The sequence below is a fragment of the Podarcis cretensis genome, assembly GCF_951804945.1.
Source record: "Podarcis cretensis genome assembly, chromosome: 6".
In the NCBI taxonomy this organism is placed as follows: domain Eukaryota; kingdom Metazoa; phylum Chordata; class Lepidosauria; order Squamata; family Lacertidae; genus Podarcis; species Podarcis cretensis.
The window spans coordinates 32011003-32021209 of NC_137175.1; the positions used below are offsets into that span (position 1 = coordinate 32011003).

General features: G+C 43.6%; 1 protein-coding gene and 1 long non-coding RNA gene across 2 annotated transcripts in view; one reads left to right on the forward strand and one right to left on the reverse strand.

The window, feature by feature from the left end:
- Nucleotides 1-319, reverse strand: part of CHD6 (chromodomain helicase DNA binding protein 6) — a 107658-nt gene extending 107339 nt beyond the window's left edge. Inside the window, exon 1 of the mRNA XM_079978693.1 lies at nucleotides 241-319. The gene's annotated coding sequence lies outside the window, so the exon portion shown is untranslated. The remainder of the gene's footprint in view (nucleotides 1-240) is intronic.
- On the forward strand, nucleotides 288-2795 carry LOC307218056. Its single transcript, XR_013839715.1, has 3 exons — nucleotides 288-417; nucleotides 667-794; nucleotides 2712-2795. It is a non-coding gene; the product is annotated as an uncharacterized lncRNA (long non-coding RNA).
- Nucleotides 2796-10207: the final 7412 nt, after the last annotated feature.

Genomic DNA, 10207 nt, shown 5'->3' on the forward strand with positions numbered 1-10207 from the left:
CTGCCGGGATTGGCTGTGGCGAGGACCGAGCATTTCCCCCCCCCCGCACCCTCCCCGCAATTCCTTTTGCCTCCCGGATCTGCAGCCCCGGTCCTTCTCTGCCCTGCCTCCCGCCCCCTTCCAGCTCTCCAGCTCGGTTGCCCAACGCAACTGTAGCTGCAACTTTCCAAAGGCTAGCAAAGGAGAGAAGGATTTCGCCCCCCACTCCCGTATCCTCCAATCAAGGGGTTTTTTACTTACTTCAGCCAGCATTAAAAGCGGAGGAGAAGAAGGGAGGGGAGGAGAAGCGGGGGAGAACCTCTCCCCCTTTGCATTCCACGTCTTTGCTCGCTTTTCATGTCCCGGATGTGAGATTTCCTGCATTTAAAGCACAGTGTCTGGAGGTGGAATGTGCAACCTCCGAGCAGGACGATGCAGGTCTTTTTTTGTCGCGTGTGGGAAGGAGAAATGGGCATAATACTGGGGTGAGGGGAAGGATGCCAACTTTCCTTGTTCTAAGAGATGTGGGGTAGCGCCAATCTAGACGAGCTATTCCTTAGCGTAGCTTTCCTCTCCTCCCCCTCAAAAAAAAATCTGTTGAGTAATGGTTGCAGTGGGAGTTAATCAAACACATTCTGAAGACCTTTCTTTTGCTAACTGGTTTTAATGTTATTTTATTGGTTCCAGGCTAATGTGCGCAGTTGATACGCCGGTCGAATGGTGCACCCATGGAACATTCCTGGAAAAGAAAAATTGAAATAAGACCTTTTGCCTTCTGCCAGTTATGTTATTTTCTTTCCCCCATATGTAGGCTGGTGAGTAGGGTGTTACTCTTTGGAAAATATGAACAAGCTGATACAGCATGAGCAGAGTAGATCCTTGCCAAACATCTGTACGCCGATTCAGTCATGGAATTACTTCACAATGTGCCTAGTGCCCAACTTCACCCACATTTACCACAGGGACAGCTCAGTGCAGCTTTGTTGTGGCATAGCAGAAGTGGATGGACTTAGCAGATGGGGGGCATGGCACAAAGCAATCACACCAAGTGCTTCCCCATATGCTAAACGTGATGGTAGGGCCCAAGTTTTGCATGAACCAAGTTTCTGGTTCAATTTCCGATACTTGCTTAAGGTGCTGCTGCCTATTTTTGATGACCCAGCTGTAGAAGGAATGGTTTGCTGCAGTTCTGATAGAGATACAGCAAATGTATAGCCTATATAGATGAACATATATGGAGCCAGTGTGGTGTAGTGGTTAAGAGCGGTAGCCTCGTAATCTGGGGAACGGGGTTCGCCTCTCCGCTCCTCCACATGCAGCTGCTGGGTGACCTTGGGCCAGTCACACTTCTTTGAAGTCTCTCAGCCCCACTCACCTCACAGAGTGTTTGTTGTGGGGGAGGAAGGGAAAGGAGATTGTTAGCCGCTTTGAGACTCCTGAAAGGGAGTGAAAGGCGGGATATCAAATCCAAACTCTTCTTCTTCTTCACCAGGCCCAGCATCCCTTTCTCACAATGGCCAACCAGATGCCTGTGGGAAGCCCAAGCTTGACCTGAATGCAACAACATCCTACCAGCATTCAAAGCTGCTTTGCTAGAATAGATGGTCAGAAGCTGACTCACCATAGTATGCAGATGAGGAGAATGGTCAGTCAGGGACACAATACTGTAATGTGATTCCCCATCCTATCTTATATGGACAAGTCACTTTAAACCACCAATATTCCAAAATCTCTCCTTTTGGAGAGATGCATTATTCTGAGGGTCAAAGGAATGGGTAAGACGTGAGGTGTTTAGACAAGTTGTATAAAGACAGTGAATGGTTCAATATAAGAAGCTGCCTTACACCAAGTCAGAACATTGGTCCATCTAGATCAGTATATTCTACACTGACTGGAAGTGGCTCCTCGGGGTTTTGGATGGTTTTTTTCACTCCTACTGAAGATGCTGGGGACTGAACCAGGGAGCTGTATGCAAAGCTACTAAGCTAGAAGCCCTTCCCCAGTATGCATATGTTACACAGTAGGCATATGGATACACACACCGGAAAATGCCGTTCTAGGTGAGAAGTTGATTTCTTGCTGCACAATTAAATACAAAGTATATTTTAAAAAACACAACAACTGTGTAAGACCTCCAACTGGAGTACCACTACCAGCTGGGAGTAGAAGATCCTAGACTAGCATTCATACCCATGCTAACTAGGGAGTTGCCCACTTAGCTGGTCAAGCTGGTCCTTCTGCACAGATCCATTCAACCAATCTTCTGAATATGTCCATTTGGTCATATAAATCAGTCCTCAATCAAATTAAGAATAGACCAAAGTACCAAACAAAGCTGCAACATTTCCAAAGTCACGGAAGCATGCTGTTACCCACATGGGAAATAAATATGTCTGCTACACTGATAGAAATTGTAGTAAGGAAGTAAGGAAATCTCAAAATACTAAAGTTTGCAAACATTTGACTAAAATGTTATAGTTCCGTGTTAGAAGTTAAGTTTTCTAGTTTACATCTTCAGACTTCCATTTTCTCAGTTACTTCTATGAGGTAAGCTAAGGAATTGGTATATTGCAATAGGTTCCTTTTCCCGCCATTTACAGCTGTTGTCATCAAGAAGGTACACTGCACTACTTATTTCTAAACACATTCTGTTCTGTACTTCCATTTGCCTGTTATAGTTCTTCTAAATCCATCTTCATATTATCACACTTATTTCCTTTACCTTCTCACAGCTCTTGCTCTGGACAGATTTACCAAGCATGTCATCTTCCTTATTTCTCCAGACATTGTACTAAAATTTCCGAAATAAATGATGAACTGAGTTACAAAATACTTTGTCCTGCAATTGTTCTCATACCAAACATCTAATTCCTTCCTTCGCTATCTCCTACACATTCATTTTATAATATGAGTTTTACTGATTATTTTTTTTAACATATGGCACCTTGCATCCTTTATCAGTTGCAATGCACAATCATACCTGGGTTCAAATAAGGAAATTTTCACATATTTTCTGCATGTTAAAGAAACCCTGTGCTTCCACTGTAGAAACCCAAGCTATTGTTTACCTGGCCTATATTGTTTACTCTTTCTGTTTTTAGGCAAAGGTAAAGGGCCATTAGGTAAAGACTGACCATTAGGTCCAGTCGTGACCGACTCTGGGGTTGCGGCGCTCATCTCGCTTTATTGGCCGAGGGAGCTGGTGTACAGCTTCTGGGTCATGTGGCCAGCATGACTAAGCCGCTTCTGGCTAACCAGAGCTGCGCACAGAAATGCCGTTTACCTTCCCACCAGAGCAGTACCTATTTATCTACTTGCATTTTGACATGCTTTCGGACTGCTAGGTTGGCAGGAACAGGGACCGAGCAACGGAAGCTCACCCCGTCGCGGGGATTCAAACTTCCAACCACCTGATGGGCAAGTCCTAGGCTCTGTGATTTAACCCACAGCGCCACCCGTGTCCCTGTTTCTGTTTTTAGAGATCCCATCAAAAATGGTAACTGGTTCCATTCTTAGAAGATCACTGGAGCAAATAATATCATGGTCATGTAAAGAAGACGACATAATTTTGGAAGTCAGCTTTACAAAAGGCACCATGCTAGATCTTTCATTTTAGTATTAAAGAATTCCAGGGGATGAAATCCAACTGCTGCTGTCCATGTGCTGATAAATGGGAAATGAGGTGAAACTGTAGATCAAAAGAAACCAGTAACATTTGTTTTACATTCTGTTGCTTTTGTAACATCTGTGACACTAGCATCTGAGTAACTAGAAGAAGTGTCTAAATGTCTGTTTCACAAGTATTGTTCAGATCTTTTGGATAATTTTCCTTATCAAATGCTGCATCTGAGATACAGATATAGATACAGATATAGATATGCCTACTATGGAAAAGCTTGTGATCCACCCCCTGCCCCTTCCCAGTATCTTATTATATGAGATTTACAAAAATACATCTGCTACTGTTGTTTTAACGAAGTGTCCATAGCCCTGTGGATTTTTTGCACACTGCCAGTGACTCTGGCAGAACCTGAGTAACGTTTCAGCAAACTAGCAGTCAACAAAAACTGCATCCCTTATACTATGGGCAAGAACAGTTAAGCCACCTAGCTATTTTGTCTATTGAGTGTCAACTTGGAAGAGAATTTGGGGAAATTATACATGCTTTTGCAATGAAAAAGACCAGAAAAATAAAAATTTTAAGTTAACTGGTTTATTTATCAAATGTGTGCAGTAATGTTCTTACATTAGTATAAAAGCAGAATGCAACAGACTGCTGATGGAAGCACATTGCCAATAACATGTGACATGATTGTAAAAACATTCTGCACTGGCTGCCCATCTACTACCGAACCAGGTTCAAGGTTCTTGTATTAATTTACAAAGCCCTGAATAACCGAGGTTCAGGGACTACCTGGACCCTTATATTCCAGCTCAGTCACTGAGATCATCTGTTAGGAGCATCGCTGCTTGTCCCCCAAGTTCTAAAGCTCATGGGACTTCAACCTGAAACCAAGCCTTTCATGTCATTGATCTAGTTGAATAGGGTGCTCTTCAACTAGCAAATTAGGAGGTGTATTCTATATTAGCCTTTGAATATTTGCTGCAAACCTTTCTGTAATAGCTGGTGATCTGTTTTAAATTTTAATGTATTTTTATTGTGGTCCTATAATGGTTGTAAACAACTTTGATTTTTTTTTTAAATGAAATAACAGTGCACAAATATTTTTATAAAATAAAGATAACATCAACAGGATAATATTTTTATTAGGAGCAACAACAACAAAGTTACAAAATAAAAATCTTTATAAAACTCTTCTTCAAGCCGAATAGTATATGAAACAAAAATAGTGAATGATTAGTTTTTTCAGGTGGATGGTAGAAAAGCCATGAGATTGTAGGTGTAGCGTGGGAAAGGGGCCTGCATTACAAGTTTGTACCCACCAAAATGATGCTTGAGCTCTGTGTTCCATCCCAAGGGAATGAAATATAAAGGCATATTTGACAGCTGCCCCCATAAACCATGTCAACTGTCTAGAGATTTGTCAAAGTCTGAGCCTCAGTATTTTCCAGAATCTACTATAAATCTTGGTGCATCGATGTTTGATATGCGTTTGGACACCTCTAAAGATAACCTAACCAATTTTTGCACAGCAATTCCAAAGATCAGGAATAAAGTTTTTGTCTGTGTTTAGATACAACTAGATGCCATTTTGAATCAAGATGGCAGTCTAAACTTTTTAAACACCAAATCCTATCAGCTCTAGTTAGCATGGTCAATGGTCAGGAATGATTAGAGTCATAGTACAACCACATCTGAGGGACACGGGTGGCACTGTGGTCTAAACCACAGAGCCTAGGGCTTGCCAATCGGAAGGTCGGCAGTTCAAATCCCCGTGACAGGGTGAGCTCCCGTTGCTCGCTCCCTGCTCCTGCCCACCTAGCAGTTCGAAAGCACGCTTTGGCGGGAAGGTAAATGGCGTTTCCGTGCGCTGCTCTGGTTCGCCAGAAGCGCTTAGTCATGCTAGCCACATGACCCAGAAGCTGTACATCAGCTCCCTCGGCCAATAAAGCGAGATGAGCGCTGCAACCCCAGAGTCGGTCATGACTGGACCTAATGGTCTGGGGTCCCTTTACCTTTACAACCACATCTAGAGAGCCACAAGTTAGCCTCCCACTCTTCCTGCTGTTATTACAGTAGTAGTGAAGTTGAACAAAACAGAATTTCTGAACAGCTGCAGCTGCTTGTGAAGAGACGAGAAAATCTGTATCTACTGTAATGATCTCTTTTGCACAATTATCATGAGCCCCGGCACTTCAAAATCCAAAAGAGATCCAGGAAGTTACAGAGCTGTCTAATTGCTCCAATAGTGAGAAGTTTGGGAAATTAATGAGAAATATTATCCATGCTAAGAAGAACAACAACCAAACTCTCTTTTTCTCCAATATCTATGCTTTTTAATATAGTTAATATAGTTGCAACTTGCAAGTAATGCATGAAACACAAGGAATGGATAATTCATGATAACTGCAGGGAAATGAGTCATAGCTAGAATGTGGGAAAACCAAACAAACATTTCTTCTACGTGTACTTTGAATATGGGACATAGTCACCATGGAAAACATCGCTCATCAGCAGTCATCGACATGGCAAATGTTGTAGATGTTCTAATGACACCACTCTCAATTATGCATCAGCATAACAAGATGGGGCAGCATATAAACCAAACCAAAGTACAGATTATTTGTATCTCTTTACTTGGAAAAATGAATAAATCCCATTTGTGAAAGACTCTGGCATGTTGTTTATTTTGAGACACTTTTGTTATGTCTCTCTTTTTCCAAAGTTCTTTTTTCCCCTTTGGTTAATTCTTTGCTATGTTGAGCAAATAATTTGCCATGTTGAGCAAATAAGTGAGAAGATGACCAAAAAATAAACTTACAAGAGCAAACATGAGGCAGATCCTTATGCTGTCCCTTCCTTTTCCAGGTTGAGCTTCCAATTCCAATTTTCTCTGCATTGCATCCTTTCGTCACTAGAGTTTACAGAGAATCCAGATGACATGGTTGGTAACAAATAGTTGCCCGTCCAGTAAGGACATGCAGTGTGCTATTGCGGCTTTTCAGGGCTTCTGTGCCTTTAATTAAAGTTACCTAGTTGCCAGTTCTGTCCCTTTTAATGCAAGAGTAAATATCCTGCTATTCAGCCCTTGAACAGTCTTTTGACATTTCTGTCAAGGGGCTTTAATTATTGGCTCCTCTTTTTCTTTCCATTTTCCTATAGCTACATAGTGATACCTCACTATATGATAATTTGTTAGATCATATTGTGCTATATTACATGTTTCGTGACACCTTCATTTTAATTCCCCTTCCAGCTGGAAAAGCAAATGCCTCACCAATATTGGAAGACTCTAGTGCAGGACAGGAGCAACCTTTTCCTTAACTTCTGGTCAACTTTGCTGCTCTCACTATGCTACTCACTGCATTTTCTGCCTCTATAAGTGCCACTGAAATAAAAATGCATCGTCCCCATGTATGAGTCCAGTAAATTATGCCTTTTAAAATTTGTTGTGATTTGAAGTATTCCTTACTTTATGGCAGAGAACCAAAAAATATTCTTGCTTGCTGTATACAGCTTAGCGATCATTATAATTAAGTGGTATATAAATTGCCAAAATCAATAAATAAATTTTTTTTAAACGTGATGCAATAAAGCTCAGGTGAATTTGTAGCCAGGATCAGAAGAGTAATTAAGGTGTACTCAAGAGCTTGGATATATTTGTGGTGATTCCGCCCCCACAGCTTTATTATTTGTTGAATTTCTGTCCAACCCTTATTCCTCAAGGAGTCCAGCAGCAACAAACAGATAAACCATTTAAAAGAAAAAAGGGGAAAAAAGCAAACAAAAAAAAACCCCACACACACCAAAGCAACAACATTCCAAAACTGATTAAAACATTCTAAATCACAATAAAAACATACTTCTATCCAATTATCTTGTGGTTGCCAGGAACAGAGTTTTTCAGCCACCAAAGGCCTAGGTAAACAGGAATGTTTTCAAATTCCCCCTGAAAGTTAATAATGATGAATACAGGTACACCTCACTAAGGAGAATATTCCAAAGCCAGGCAACCACCACTGAAAAAAACTTGTCACAGGTCAGTGCCAACCAAGCAGCCCCTTTCAACAGTTAGGACAAAGGGCGGACCTCTGAAGGAGTCCTCCATTTGAAAGGTTATTTGGTCTGTCCAGTTTGAAAATAAAGCCCCTATGAAGGAAGAGCAGGGGCGCTGAAGATGTCCATTAACAGCACCAAAACAGCAGACCATTCACTTGCTCACAATGTGTAAAATGCCCCCTCCCCCAATGAACAGCACACACACACAGAGAGAGCTGTTTTTTCAAAAATCCCATCAGTTGCAAAATAAAATTTCCATGAAGCATTGTAGAGAAATAATAATAATAATATTTTTTATTTATATCCCGCCCTCCCCAGCCAAGGCCGGGCTCAGAGCGGCTTACAAACAATAATAAAAACAAGAATAATGATTACAACTTAAAAACAAAAATAAAATACATTAAAATAATGGAACATTAAAATATTAAAATGTAGCCTCATCGCAGGAGGAGAAGGAAAAGAAAAAAAAGAGAGGAGGGGGGGGAGGGAATCAAATTGGCTCCAAGCCAAAGGCCAGGCGGAACAACTCTGTCTTACAGGCCCTGCGGAAAGAAATCAGATCCTGCAGGGCCCTGGTCTCATGAGGCAGAGCGTTCCACCAGGCCGGAGCCAGAGTTGAAAAGGCCCTGGCTCTGGTTGAAGCCAATCTAACTTCCTTAGGGCCAGAGACCACTAGGGTGTTGTTATTTAGGGACCTTGAGGCTCTCCGTGGGGCATACCGGGAGGCAGTCCCGTAGGTACGAGGGTCCTAGGCTGTGAAGGGCTTTAAAGGTCAAAAGCAGCACCTTAAATCTGACCCTGTACTCCACTGGGAGCCAGTGCAGCTTGAAAAGCACTGGGTGAATATGCTACCATGGCAGAGACCCCGTGAGGAGCCTCGCTGCAGCATTCTGTACCCGCTGGAGTTTCTGGGACAGCTTCAAGGGCAGCCCCGCATAGAGCGAATTACAGTAGTCAAGCCTGGAGATGACCGTCACATGGATCACTGTGGCCAAGTCGGGGCGGGAAAGGTAAGGGACCAACTGCTTGATGCGGCGAAGGTGGAAAAATGTCGCCTTGGCTGTTGCTGTAACCTGCGCCTCCATGGAAAGGGAGGCGTCAAGGATTACACCCAAACTCTTAACGGAAGGCAATGGCACTAATTGGGCCCCTGCAAGAGAAGGGAGTTGGTCCCTCATCCCCATGCCATCCCGACCTAGCCATAGGACCTCTGTCTTCGAAGGATTTAGTTTCAATCGGCTCCCACGAAACCATCCAGCCACAGCTTCCAAGCATCTGGTCAGTGTGTTCGGGGTCGAGTCGGTGTGGCCATCCATCAGCAGATAGGGCTGAGTGTCATCAGCATATTGGTGGCAGCCCAGCCCAAAGCTCCGGATAATCTGGGCAAGGGGGCGCATAAAGATGTTAAAAAGCATCGGGGAGAGAATTGCGCCCTGCGGCACTCCACACACCAAGGAGTGGCGCGATGACATTTCCCTCCCTAGTGCCACCCTCTGTCCCCGACCAGAGATAAAAGAGCACAACCAGTTACGGGCTATGCCCTGTATCCCCACGTCTGCGAGGCGGTGGTCCAGAAGATCATGATCGACCATGTCAAAGGCTGCTGACAAATTTAAAAGGATCAGCAGTCCTGACCCGCCTCGATCCAGTTGTCTACGGAGATCATCTGTTAGGGCAACCAGAGCCGTCTCCGTCTCAAAACCAGGACGGAAACTGGACTGAAATGGATCTAATGCCGATGTTTCCTCCAGAAACCTACCAAGCTGTTCAGCAACCGCTCTCTCAATTACCTTACCCAGGTATGGAAGATTTGAAACTGGGCGGTAATTGGATAGGTCTAAGGGATCTAATGAAGTTTTTTTTAAGAGTGGACACACCACTGCTTCCTTCAGTTCCCCTGGGAATGTCCCCATGTCAAGGGACAAATTGATAATTTCAACCAGGGGGGTCCGCACAACATCTGGACACTCCCTAATCAGCCAAGACGGGCACGGATCGAGGAGGCAGGTGGTGGGCCTACCAACTTGGAGGAATCTATCCACATCAGTAGGGAGTATCCGATCGAAATGGTCCAACACTGGACCTGAAGTCAGTCGAGGGGCCTCCAGTTCAGTCACTGTATCTAAATTGGCAGGGAGGTCACGGCGGAGCAACAGGACTTTCTCCGCAAAAAAACTTGCGAATGCCTCACAGCTGTGGGTTGAATTTGTGCTTAAATTTGGTTGTCCTCCTAAGGACGTTATTGACCTAATTATTCTAAAAAGTTGTGCCGGGCGAGAGCTAGCGGATGCAATGGAAGCTGCAAAGTAAGATTTCTTAGCAGCTTTCATAGCCGTCTCATAGGCTTTCATAAGCGTCCTATAAGATGTTCTTGAGGCTCCGTCACGAGTCCATCGCCATACTCGCTCTAGCCGCTTCATTTTCCGGAGCTCCTCAGTAAACCAAGGAGAAGAGTCTGCTGTCGAAGAAACATGAACCCCAAGCATCCTTGGACAGGCAGAATTTGTGTGGTTCGTTGGAACCAGCACCCTGTGTAAGGTAAGGATC